We start from the raw sequence: 14,451 nt of genomic DNA, 5'->3' as shown, positions 1-14,451 counted from the left end.
GGGCGAGTAGGGACAGCTTGAGCGCAGGTTTTGGGGTCATTTTTCAGGTGAGTTTGAGCGAGCTAGGGCTAGGTTCTTTGGTCTGAGCTTGGTCAGTAGAGTTCCTAGGTGGGTTGGCTATGGTTTGGCTCGGTCGTGGCAAGAGTAAATTGGGAGATGGCTCCGGTGGTTCGTTTATGTCACGCCCCTAGTCCGAAGGGTTTTTGACATCCGGCATTGTTCAACAATTAAATTGAAAACAATAAAGCCTCGTATCAATTAAACCAGTCTTTTTCATAAATGTAATATTGTCTTACAATGACAATAAAAATGAAGATTACATCAAAGTTTTTCAGAAACGAATTCAAAAGAAAAGTACGAAATCTTGAGCTTGCTATCGATCATTGATTCACCATCCCCAAAAAGCTTCCTGCTTCTCCTCATCAATCTGCTCCTCATTCTTATCTGAAATTTGTAAGGGGTGAGTGTTTTGGGAAACACTCAGCAAGTGGGGGGGTCGATCGATTTCCAAAGATACATATAGAACATAAGTCTTTAAAACAATTCTTTAACAATCTTTCAAATCTTACTACTTAACTTATCATAACAGAAACGAACATGAGACAGATATTTCAGGACGAAACAGATTTCTCAGAACAGTTCAGAAACAGATCATATCAAAACAAACAGAACACTGTTACTCATCTCATTTCCATGGTCAAATTGTCCCCAATATGTTACTCCTCTAAGAGGTGAGGTCAGAAATGGTTTTATACCCACCATTGGGGGCCAGAAATGGTTTTATACCTACTATTGGGGGCCAGACAGAATAACAATTCTCGTCCCATTTCAAATTGAATCGTAACAGTGTAACAAATATTTCAGGATTAACAGACAGAACTTATCAGACAGAACTTATCAGAAGTTTTAGATAGAGTTTTCAACAGACACAGCGGAATCAAAGTTATTCGAAGCATGGAAGAAACATATAATCGATCGAAATTTCAAACCATATAGACTGACATTTTCTAAATTCAAGACACACATACATGTATGCCATTTTATTTATATCAAGGTTTAAAAATACAAACGAAGTACATAACAAAAGCCCACTTACAGTATATTGAAGGTAGAACCGAATTTGTAAACTTTGGCACCTTGCCTCTCGAAAATTCTGCAGCACTTCGACGTATTCTTTTCGATTATTGTCTTTACTTCAGCAGCACATTGGCGTAGAAACTTTAACACTTGAACCGCATGAACAAGGCTTCCTCTTTGATTGAATCGACCGAAGGCTTTTGCGAAGAGGGGAGAGCCGAAATTTTTGAGAGGTTGAGGGATAAATTGTGAAGTGCATTTCCTAGCATTGCATGTCCTATTTATAGATGAGTCTAGCCCTTTTTGTCTCCCCATTTGGCCGAATTCTTGAGTCTCAAGAAAGGCTTGAATACATTCATAATGTTGGTCCAATGTTTCATGCATAATTTTCCAAAATCCCATGCATTCTTCAAATTCTAGATTAGTCATGAATGTAGCTCAAAATCTCATGCACTCCTTAAATGTCATCTTGATTTTCTAAAGGGTCATTTCCTGCATCATCAATATATCCTAGCTCTTAGCTCCTCCCGTAGCTCCTTCATGGGTTAATGCGAAGGTCATTTCTTGCACATTTAATTTGTCAAAACTCTTGGCTCAACTTATAGCTCCCTTTTTTGGTCTTGTTATGACAAACTTGGTTGAGCTACTTTGAACTGACAGATCGTGTCCTTGAGCTGGGGTTTTACTCCTCTAGTGACAATACTTTGATGGATGCGGTTACTTGTAGCTTGGCCTCCTGTTGAGCTCATTCTCGAGCTTTGAAGTTTCTTCCTCGAGTTAAATTTAATGAAAATCTAAGTTAATATTCAAGTTATCTTGTTGGAACTAAAATTTTTGAGCTTAGTTTGAGTTAGATTTCAAGTTCGTATTACTTACTTGATTTGCTTCGGATCGTAAAATCCCAGGTTCTCACATCCCTCCCTCCTTATTGAAAGTTTCGTCCTCAAAACTTGCATTAACTTGAACTTTCGAACAGATGAGGGTATTGTGATCACATCTTCTCCTCGAGTTCCCAAGTTGCCTCTCTTTCAGTATGATTTGACCATTGTACCTTAACATAAGGTATTGTCCGATTTCTCAAAACTTGATCTTTTGTGTCCACTATTCGGATAGGGAATTCTTCATATTTGAGTTCTTCGTTAAGGTTTCCCTCAATCATCAGTGGTGCAACTTTAAGTACATGGCTTGGGTCGGGGACATACCTCCTTAGCTGTGAGATGTGGAAAACGTTATGTATTCTGGACATATCGGGTGGTAGCGCCAATCGGTAGGCTAAGGTTCCTACCTTCTCTAGTATCTCAAATGGTCCCACATATCTCGGATTCAACTTTCCGGATTTACTGAACCGAACTACTCCTTTCATGGGAGAGACCTTAACATAAGCTTTTTCTCCAATCTCTAATTCTAACGATCCTCTCTTCAAATCGGCCCAACTCTTTTGCCTATATTGGGCTGCCTTAAGTCTTTCCTTGATTATGACTACTTTATCAACGGTTAACTGAATGAGTTCTGGTTCCGGTAACATCTTTTTCTCCGACCTCGTCCCAATATAGAGGCGACCTACACTTCCTTCTATACAATGCCTCAAATGGAGCCATCTCGATACTACTATGATAGCTGTTGTTATAAGCGAATTCGATCAGGGGTAACTGTTCACTCCAATTCCCAGAAAAATCCAGTGCACATGCCCTCAGCATATCTTTGAGGGTTTGAATTGTCCTTTCGGTTTGGCCATCAGTCTGGGGATGATAGGCCGTGCTGAGAGTAACCTTGGTTCCCATAGCCTTTTGGAAACTTTTCCAAAATCTTGATACAAATCTTGGATCTCTGTCAGACAAAATACTCGCTGGAACTCCATGTAGCCTCACTATGTTGTCCATATACAAAGTGGCTAATTTATCCAAATTATAATTCATCCTAACTGGCAAGAAATGGGCAGACTTGGTCAGTCTGTCAATGATTATCCAGATCCCATCGTGACCTTGTCTTGATCATGGTAGTCCTACTACGAAATCCATGGAGATGTTATCCCACTTCCACTCTGGTATCTCCAATGGTTGTAAAAGTCCTCCAGGCCTTTGATGTTCTGCCTTGACTTGTTGACAGACTAAACACTTAGCAACAAAGACAGCTACATCTTTTTTCATGCCGTTCCACCAGTAATTTTTTTTCAAATCCCGGTACATCTTGGTGCTTTCTGGATGTATTGAAAATCTCGATTTATGTGTCTCGGCCATTACTTCTTCTCGAATTCCATCTACATTTGGCACATACAATCGTCCTTTCATCCAGAGTATTCCATTTTCATCAATTTGAAATTCTGGAACTTTTTGTTCTTGGATTTTAAGGATGGAGGTGTCTTGACTCTGCTTCAACTTGATAGTCTCTCGAAGGTTTGGTTGCACTGATAGGGAATTTAAGTTCACCTTCCCAGGGTTCCTTCGACTCAACGCATCTGCCACTTTATTTTCCTTACCCGGATGGTAATTGATTGATAGGTCATAGTCTTTGAGAAGTTCCATCCATCTTCTTTGTCTCATGTTTAATTCCTTTTGAGTGAAAATTTACTTGAGACTCTGGAGATCAGTAAAAACTTCGCATTTTACCTTATAAAGATAGTGCCTCCAGATTTTAAGTGCAAATACTACTGCGGCTAACTCCAAGTCATGAGTGGGGTAATTCTGCTCATATGGTTTCAATTGCCGTGAGTGATAGAGGTGGATTTTACTTGTTTTTCATATCGTGTTTTGTTGCATTGTGTTGCATTTGTCACTTAGATTTCGTGCATTTTGTGTTGTTTTAGCATAATCTATGTCTTTGTGTCACTCATGTGTTTAGTGGCGAAAATGCAGGAGATTTGTGAAGAAACTGAAAAAAAGAGGAAGAAAGTCGAGAGACCTCCGCCCGGGCGCACATTTGCATCCGCTCGGGTGCGTTCAAGCTTGGAGAAAGAATTTTAATCGAGAGTCATCCGCCCGGGCGTAAAGTCATGTCCGCCCAGGAGCGCAAAAATCTGGAAAAAAATTCTTGTTGCGAAACACATCCGCCCGGGCGGAAACTTATATCCGCCCGGGCGCGAGTGTATTTTTGGAAAAAATACCAGACGATTCCATTCCTTATTTTCTGAAGGAGAAGGATATGGTAGGGGATTTTGAACGTTTGTGAGCGATTTGCTGGACGATTCGGGAGAGGTTGCAGCAGCCAAAGAGGAGAAATCTTGGAGAAAAAGCTTGGAATTGAAGATTCGTGATTTTCCGGGCATCGTTCTTCACAGATTTCGTCTCGCCTAGTATTTCTAATCTAGTTTCTTTCATTTTTAAACGTTGTTGCGTTTATTTTTACTATGAATTCTAGTAGCTAAACCTTAATATTTGTTGGGATTCAAGGGGATCCTACCCCAAGCTTTGATTTGAATTAATTTATATTCGATTGTTGCGTGATTCTTGAGTATACTATTATTTTATTGTGTCATTAAAGCGTAGCTAACTTTAACGACGTTTTCATATCACGAGTGAGTTCGAGAGAATAACGAGTGATAAGATCGAGTAGTATAATCCGCGGATCTGCAATTTACATAGATATATGAAATTGGATACGTGCCGATAATCATAGTCCTAAGGGTCGAAAATAGGGGATTTCATAAGTCGAAATGCGAGTCACTCTTGATAAATAATTAAAGATATTTAATTACTTCATTGAGTGGCATAGCTCGAGAGGGTGTGTTGAATAGAATAGGAAATTCTGTCGGAAGCATACAAACACGATCGAACAAATTAACGAATTAATACGGGGTAGGTGAACCAGAATTCCCAACAAATTCATTTATCATTGAAATTTATTCAATTGATCTAGCATTCATAGTTCATCATTAAATTCTTGAACTTGTTTATTCAGTTTCATTAAATTTTATTAGTTATAAAACAATCACTCAATTTTCGTTGCTAAAGTTTAATAACTAGAATAATAATTGTGAAACACAGTCTTCAGTGGATCGATACTCGTACTCACGTACACTATTCTATTACTTGACATCGTGCACTTGCGATTACATTTTGAGCATATAAAAACATATTTTTATTGAGGATAGCACAGTGCAAGTTTTGCTCGATCAAGTTTTTGGCGCCGTTGCCGGGGACTGTTGATCTACAATTTTATTTTTAGTTATTTCCTTTAGCATTTTTTTATTTCTCTTGAGCTAACACTCTATATTTTATTACAGATATTCCTTCCAGTGCATGCCAAAGTCACTTGACGTGGAGCTTGAGTACGACCCTGAAATTGAAAGAACTTTCAGCAGGAGGAGACATCAGCAGAGACTAAAAGAACTGATGGAGAGGCAATTGAATGATCAAGAGGAGGAACGTCGTGAAGATAGACATGTGGAGATACCGCGCCGCATACCAATGCTGGAGTATGCCCAACCTTCTTTGGAGGGTGCACGCCCTAGCATCGTGAGGCCTATCGTGCGGGCAAATCACTTTGAAATCAAGCCAGCCATAATCCAGATGATTCAGAACACAGTCCAATTTGGAGGAACTGAAATGGATGACCCAAACACGCACATCGCGGATTTTCTTGAAATTTGCGATACTTTTAAATTCAATGGAGTTTCTGATGATGCTGTTAGGTTGCGTTTATTTCCTTTCTTCTTACGTGATAAAGCTAAAGAGTGGTTAAATTGTTTGCCTGTAGGTTCGATCGCTACATGGGAGGACATGGCGAAAGCATTTCTCGTCAAATACTTCCCTCCCTCCAAGACCATGAAGCTGCGGTCAGACATTACAACATTCGCTCAATTCGATCAGGAATCTTTATATGAGGCATGGGAACACTTCAAGGATCTACTACGAAGATGCCCACATCACGAGTTACCACTTGGGTTAGTCTTTCAAACATTTTATTATGGTTTGCTTACTCCTAACCGTACTATGATAGATGTTGCTGCTTGTGGAAACCTGTTGAGGAAGACTGCGGAAGAAGGATATGAGTTGTTGGAGGAGATGGCTGCTAGCAGTTATCACCCTCAATCTGACAGGAACAACCAGCGGAGAAGTGCAGGAGTTCAACATGTAACTGATTTTTCTGCTATTACTGCACAACTGGATGCATTGAACATGAAGCTGGATGGCTTGAACATGGGTGGCACAGCTATGCGTCTGCAAGAGATATTCTGTGAGAAATGTGGAGGGGAACACTATGTGAAAGACTGTCAAGATGGAAATCCCTTCTATGTGCAAAATGAGGCACCAGTGAATCAAGTGGGAGTCCAAAACCGCCCAAGGAATGACCCTTATTCGAACACATACAATCCTGGGTGGAGGCAACATCCCAACTTCTCATGGGGCGGTCAAAACAGTCAGAATAGACCGCAAGGAGGACAACATTTTGGGAAACAACTGATGTACAGATCCGATCCTCCTAGAGAAGAAAAGTCCAACTTGGAGCAAATGATGTCTAAGTTTATTTCATCCACGGAAACTAGACTTCAAAATCAGGATGCGTCGATAAAGGGGCTTGAAAATCAGATTGTTCAGTTAGCGAAGATGATAGCAAGTAGAGAGCCAGGCACCTTGCCAAGTAACACAGAGACTAATCCAAAAGAGCAAGTGGAGGCCATTGAGTTGAAGAGTGGGAAAGTTTTGGAGTCAAGGGTAAAAGAGAAAACTCAAACAGTGGATGAGCAAACTGCGACATCTAAAGGTAAGTCTACACTAGCACCCACTGCACAACCAAAAATTGTTATTCCTCCACCCTTGTAACGACCCATTACAGGCCCAGTGGACCGCCCTATACGGCCCACTGCCCCGATCGACCCAAGGCTATCCCGATCTTGGGCTCTCTCTATGGGGCCTTTTCCCTCACGGACTTTCCATAGGCGTCGTACGGGTTACTCATAGGATCTCTCCTTCCCTACCAAAGGATTTCTTTCGCCTCCCCAAGACTCGATCCCATGACCTATAGGATAAGTACATAGATATCAAGAGTCTTGGTACCACATGACAGTGAACTTAACTGAAAATTGCTCCGCTTTGGTGCAAAACAAAATCCCACCGAAACTCAAAGACCCAGGGAGTTTCTCTATTCCTTGCATGATTGGTGTTGTTGTTTTTCATAAAGCATTATGTGATCTTGGTGCAAGTATTAATCTTATGCCATTGTCTGTGTTTAGGAAACTTGGGTTGGGAGAGCCTAAGCCGACGAGGATGTCCTTGCAACTGGCTGACAGATCTGTCAAGTACCCCTCGCGGAGTGATTGAGGATGTGCTAGTGAAAGTGGACAAATTCATTTTCCCTGCGGATTTCGTGGGTCTCGACATGGAGGAGGATACAGAGATGCCTCTAATTTTGGGGAGACCGTTCCTTGCAACTGGCAAGGCACTGATTGATGTGCAAGAAGGGAAGTTGAGATTAAGAGTGGGCGAGGAAGAGATTACTTTTGATGTTTTTAATGCACTTAAGCATACACTGCATTCTGATAGTTGTTTTAGAATTGATGCTTTTGACTCTCTTGTGTCTCACTATGTGTAGGATGCTCTTAAGGACACTTTGGAGGCCACTATCACTACTGAATTGGGAGAAGAGGAATTGGATGAGGAAAAAGCTGAAATAGTGGCACACTTTAATGCCAACCATCCATGGATAAAGCCAATGAGTATGCGACTGGAGGATCTAGGAGAACGAAGAGATTTGACCCCTCAAAGGTCAAGCATCGAGGAGCCACCAACCCTTGAGCTAAAGTCGTTGCCTCCACACCTCAAGTACGTTTACTTAGGTGAGAATAACACATTACCTGTCATTATTTCTGCTGCTTTGACAGATGCGATGGAAGACAAACTGTTGGAGGTTCTGAAAGAGCATAAGGGTGCATTTGCGTGGAAGGTGGCGGATATCAAAGGGATCAATCCATCAGTCTGCATGCACAAGATCTTGATGGAAGACAAGTACTCACCTCTTGTGCAACCTCAGAGAAGATTGAATCCAAAGATGCAAGAGGTAGTAAAGGCAGAAACGATTAAGCTTCTCGATGCAGGTATTATCTATCCTATAACTGATAGTGCATGGGTAAGTCCGGTTCAGTGTGTGCCAAAAAAGAGTGGGATTACTGTGATTACAAATGATAATAATGAACTAATACCCACCAGGACTGTTACGGGATGGCGTGTCTGCATTGATTATATGAAATTGAATGATGCCACCCGAAAAACCACTTTCCCCTCCCTTTATTGATCAAATGCTTGAGAGGTTAGTGGGTCATGAGTTTTATTGTTTTCTAGATGGATATTCAGGGTATAATCAAATCACCATTGCACCTGAGGACCAAGAGAAAACCACTTTCACTTGTCCTTATGGAACTTTCGCTTTTGCCGTTTGGTCTTTGTAATGCCCCTGCCACATTTCAACGTTGCATGACCGCTATATTCCATGATATGATAAAAACTTTTCTTGAAATTTTTATGGATGACTTCTCTATTTTCGGCCCTTCTTTTGATGACTGTTTGCAGAACTTGAAGGTGGTGTTGTTGAGATGTGAGGAGACGAATTTGGTGCTAAATTGGGAAAAGTTCCATTTCATGGTGCAAGAGGGAATTGTCTTAGGGCACAAGATTTCGGAGCACGGAATAGAGGTGGATAAGGCGAAAGTTGAAGTTATCAAGAACTTACCACCTCCGGCGTCCATAAAGGGAGTTAGAAGTTTTCTCGACCACGCCGGTTTTTATCGGTGTTTTATAAAAGATTTTTCAAAAATTGCCAAACCTCTATCTTCCTTACTTATGAAAGATTTGCCATTTGATTTCAATTCTGACTGTTTACAGGCATACGAGGATTTGAAGGAGCGCTTGGTGACGGCTCCTGTCTTGGTAGCACTGGATTGGGATCTACCTTTCGAGATCATGTGCGACGCCAGTGACACTGCAGTGGGGGCCGTACTTGACCAACGGCAAAACAAGGTATTTCATATAATTTACTATGCAAGTAAGACCTTAGATGAGGCTCAATTGAATTATGCAACAACTGAAAAGGAATTACTTGCAGTAGTATTTGCACTTGACAAATTTCATTCATACCTTGTTTTGTCCAAAGTAATTGTATTCACTGATCATTCTGCCCTTAAATACTTACTTGCTAAAAAAGATGCAAAGCCACGCTTACTTCGGTGGATTTTATTACTGCAAGAGTTTGACTTAGAAATCAAAGACAAGAAAGGTGTTGAGAATGTGGTAGCAGATCACTTGTCTAGATTAGAATTTATTTGTGATGATTCTGTCGATCATGCTATCAATGATTGGTTCCCTGATGAGCAACTATTTGAGGTGAGAAATTGTCCTTGGTATGCAAATTTCGCTAACTTTCTTGTCACAGGCACACCTCCACCAAACCTATCGTTTCACCAACGAAAGAAATTCTTTTCTGACGTGAAATACTATTTTTGGGAGGAACCGTTTTTGTTCAAAATTTGTGCAGATGCCATGATAAGAAGGTGTGTTGCAGAGGAATAGTTCGATCAAATTCTCAACCATTGCCATGACCGTGAGGTAGGTGGTAATTTCGGACCAACAAGGACGGCATCCAAGGTACTTGAATGTGGCTTTTATTGGCCAACCCTCTTTAAAGATGCTCGGTCTTATGTGCTACATTGTGATAAATGCCAGCGGTCAGGTAACATCTCTAACCGTCATGAAATGCCTTTAAATAATATCATTGAATGTGAGGTTTTTGATGTGTGGGGGATAGACTTCATGAGACCGTTTCTCAGTTCTTTCACGAAAAAATACATCTTGGTTGCGGTGGATTATGTGTCTAAGTGGGTAGATACGGAAGCTTACGCCACTAATGATGCTCAAGTGGTCCTAAAATTTTTAAAGAAAAACATTTTTAACCGATTTGGAACACCAAGAGCAATCATTAGTGATGGTGGCACGCATTTTTGCAACAAACTATTTGAAAAACTTTTGAGCAAATATGGTGTCACACATAAGATCTCTACCCCCTATCACCCCAGACGAGTGGTCAAGTGGAAGTGTCGAACCGAGAGATAAAGCGAATCTTGGAGAAAGTGGTAGGTGTCAGTAGGAAAGATTGGTCAGTACGATTAGATGAAGATCTTTGGGCATATAGGACTGCTTTTAAAACACCTATAGGCACTACACCATATAGGTTGTTGTTTGGTAAAGCATGTCATTTACCTGTAGAGTTAGAGCATCGAGCATACTGGGCTACAAAAGCATTGAACTTTAATTTTACTGATGCAGGTGAACGACGTCTGCTGCAACTGGATCAGTTGGAGGAGTTCCGGAATTTGGCATATGATCTTGCACTGTTATACAAAAAAAAGTCAAAGAGGGCTCACGACAGGCGAATCATTGAAAGGGAATTCAAGGAAGGTGAAAACGTCCTGCTCTACAACTCCCGGTTGCGACTATTTCCCGGAAAGTTGAAGTCGCGATGGTCTGGTCCATTTGTGATTTCCAAAGTTTACCCATCGGGGGCTGTAGAATTGAAAGATGGAAAGGATGGGACCTTTACGGTCAATGCACAACGATTGAAGCACTACATGGGTGGCACAATTGAGCCGCAACTTGGAATCACCCGGTTCCAAGACAATCTAAACTGAAATGGACCGACAGTCCAGCTCTCGACTATAAATTGAGAACTACCTCTTGTCCCTTATCTTGCATTTATTTCGATTTTTAGTTGTGCTCTTATTATTTATTTATTTTTTTAAAAAAAAATAGTGAAAAGCCGTGAAGCTTCCGCCCGGGCGGACACTTACATCCGCCCGGGCGCGTCCCTTTTTAGATAAAAATGCCGTGAACCTTCCGCCGGGGCGGAAAATTACATCCGCCCGGGCGCGCCCCTTTTCAAAATTTCAAAAAAAAAAATTCGAAGACTATCCGCCCGGGCGGATCGCGCAGATTTATAATCTGCGCGACTCTTTCTTTCTCCCCCATTCAAAACCCTCACCTCCCTCTCCCGATTTTCGCCACTCCACCATCAATCTCACTCAACTCTCTTGTCTTGTGTCAAATTCAGGTACAATTAGGTGTCACCACCCTTACTCAACATCAAGACCTCAACTTTCCGGTCACCACGGTGTTTTCCGACCACCTCTACAAATTCTCCGGCCACCGCTGCTCTCACCGGCCGCTGCCACCGAATTCCGGCAGAGTCTTCTCCGGCGACACGGTTGCTACTCCGGGCTACCATTGCTCTTCTCAAATAATCAACAACAATGGCACCTAAAAAGGCTCGGGTAAGTCACGGTGCTTCTTCTTCGTCATCTCATAATTCCCAATTATTTGTGAATCCTGCGGCTAGGGAATGATATGAGCATGCGAAAATACATAGAGCTCCGCTTCGCGAACGAGTTTTCCAATTTGAGCAATATATAGATATCATCAATCAAATTGAGAAAAGAAGTTGGGGTAAATTTTGCCGTCAACCGCAAGCCGCGGTGGTGCCAGTGGTGAGGGAATTCTATGCCAATGCTGCTGAGAGGAGTGACGGTAAGGCTTTTGTGAGAGGGAGGTTGGTTGATTTTAGTTCAGCGGAGCTTAATAGGGTGCTTGAGACACCGGCGGTAGACGACTCAGTTTATGTGGCATGGGCGGCCGAACCGGATTTGGACTTGATGATGCAGCGAATATGTTATCCGGGGTCTCCGTGGAAGACACCGGGCTCACACACATGTTTTGCCGAAAAATATCTGCTGATCCCGGCTTCGTTGTGGTATGCATTCCTAGCCACACGTTTGATGCCAGTCGGGCACACGAGCGAAGTCCAGAGGGAGCGAGGGCTACTGCTTTATGCTTTGATCACTCAATTGCCACTCAATGTGGCCAGGATAATCCATTCGCAGATCCAGCTGAGCATTCATAATCCGAATGTGGCATTGTTCTTCCCCCACATTATCACAGAGCTATGTGCGAGCGCTGGAGTCATTTTTCAGGATGACGATGAGTGGCTACCACCGACCAAGGCCCTCGATGACGCCAGCTGGTTAAAGAAATTAGCAGTGCGGCGGAAGGCTTTACCGCAGTTAGGCCCCATCTGGGACGGCTACACTTTTGATCCCGTGCCACAGCAGCCCCCACCACCGGCCCCACGACCTCGCCGTCGCCTACTGCAGGACCGGATGGACGAAGTCGCTGCCTTTGCAGACCATCAGCTACAGTGGCAGGCCGTGAGTCAGACGTACCAGACGGCTACTGATGCCATGCTTCGCCTATCGCCGAGTCACAGTGGTGTCGACCCAGCCCTTCTCCCACCACCCATGCCAGCGTTCCCGCCACCATTCCAGTTCCAATTTGCCGATGTCCCAGAGCCGGAGGCTGGTGTCATTCCCCCCGAGGCACACGAGGAGGATGATCTTTGAGAGGGGAGTTACTTCTGTCCCCACCTTTTCTTTCGCGCATTTCCTTTCGATAATTTTGTATATTTCTATTTTTGTTGCATGTTTCAGTCTTATTGCATCTGTTTTGTTATGCACTATCTGTCGCTGTTCTATCGTCTGTTGCATTGGGGACAATGCTTGACTTTAGTATTGGGGGGTGGATGGGTGTTGTGTCGTTTTTGTCGTTTTGTGCTGTGTTCGTATTGTTCGTTGGCATGTAGTTTTAGTTGTTTTGCATATGTTTGTGTATCAGCCGATAGTATTCGATATAGTACTTGTTAGCTAATGATGATTAAGAAGTGATGAGACATGCCTTGTTGATCGTCTACTCGCATTTCTTTAGCACTTACTGTGGTAGAGACATGAATTTTATTTCGAGTATTGAACTCTCTTTACACGAAAGTTAGAACTAAAAGCATGCATGATAAGATGGTGAAAATTTTAAACTAAAGTGGGGAACAAAGATGTTTGACGGTGTGAATTGAGCTTGACTATATTCTCTTGAATCGAGGTATCTATCAGCAACAAAAAAAATAGAAGAGAAAGTTGGAGATGTAAGGTGTGGGGGAGCCGAATAAAGGAATGAAATCATATTCCTGGCTAAAGTTGGAGATGTAAGGTGTTGGGGGAGCCGAATAAAGGAATGAAATTCTATTCCTGGCTAGAAATGTAAAACATGGATTTGAATCTGAAATGAAAAGTTCTAATATAGTCCTTTCATTGCTGCATTCCTATTCAGAAAAAATTAGGAAAATAGTTGCATGCTGATGGATACCGAGTGCAGATGAATAAAAGAGAGTAAGATTTACACTAACAGGCTGATTTATTTCTCTTACAATGGTTGGAAATGGATCTCTCTGTCATGTGCGCTGCTAGGACTAACAAAACACACACACACGTTCATTCTTTATTCGAAACCATGTCTAGACCTAAGGAAGTGCGAAGATTTTATGTTCGTATTGATCGACAAGGGAATATGTTGAGTTTCGCTGAGGCTAGTTGATGATTATGAGTTCACTGTCGGGTTACTTTGTGTCACGTTCCAGTTTTGTCTTGTCACCTGTTTTGCTCGAGGTCGAGCAAAAGGTTAGTATTGGGGGGTTGATAGAGGTGGATTTTACTTGTTTTTCATATCGTGTTTTGTTGCATTGTGTTGCATTTATCACTTAGATTTCGTGCATTTTGTGTTGTTTTAGCATAATCTATGTCTTTGTGTCACTCATGTGTTTAGTGGCGAAAATGCAGGAGATTTGTTAAGAAACTGAAAAAAAGAGGAAGAAAGTCGAGAGACCTCCGCCCGGGCGCACATTTGCATCCGCTCGGGCGCGTTCAAGCTTGGAGAAAGAATTTTAATCGAGAGTCATCCGCCCGGGCGTAAAGTCATGTCCGCCCAGGCGCGAAAAAATCTGGAAAAAAATCTTGTTGCGAAACACATCCGCCCGGGCGGAAACTTATATCCGCCCGGGCGCGAGTGTATTTTTGGAAAAAAATACCAGACGATTCCATTCCTTATTTTCTGAAGGAGAAGGATATGGTAGGGGATTTTGGACGTTTGTGAGCGATTTGCTGGACGATTCGGGAGAGGTTGCAGCAGCCAAAGAGTAGAAATCTTGGAGAAAAAGCTTGGAATTGAAGATTCGTGATTTTACGGGCATCGTTCTTCACAGATTTCGTCTCGCCTAGTATTTCTAATCTAGTTTCTTTCATTTTTAAACGTTGTTGCGTTTATTTTTACTATGAATTCTAGTAGCTAAACCTTAATATTTGTTGGGATTCAAGGGGATCCTACCCCAAACTTTGATTTGAATTAATTTTTATTCGATTGTTGCGTGATTCTTGATTATACTATTATTTTATTGTGTCATTAAAGCGTAGCTAACTTTAACGACGTTTTCATATCACGAGTGAGTTCGAGAGAATAACGAGTGATAGGATCGAGTAGTATAATCCGCGGATCTACAATTTACATAGATATATGAAAT

General features: G+C 42.0%; 1 non-coding gene across 1 annotated transcript; it reads right to left on the bottom strand.

Annotated features, from left to right (window-relative positions):
* Positions 1–5,841: 5,841 nt before the first annotated feature.
* LOC140808491 (small nucleolar RNA R71) lies at positions 5,842–5,947 on the bottom strand. The gene has a single exon (XR_012112912.1). It is a non-coding gene; the product is annotated as a small nucleolar RNA R71 (small nucleolar RNA).
* Positions 5,948–14,451: the final 8,504 nt, after the last annotated feature.

This window comes from Primulina eburnea, chromosome 12 (genome assembly GCF_022965805.1).
Source record: "Primulina eburnea isolate SZY01 chromosome 12, ASM2296580v1, whole genome shotgun sequence".
Taxonomy (NCBI): domain Eukaryota; kingdom Viridiplantae; phylum Streptophyta; class Magnoliopsida; order Lamiales; family Gesneriaceae; genus Primulina; species Primulina eburnea.
This window is presented reverse-complemented; position numbering and strand designations above follow the sequence as displayed.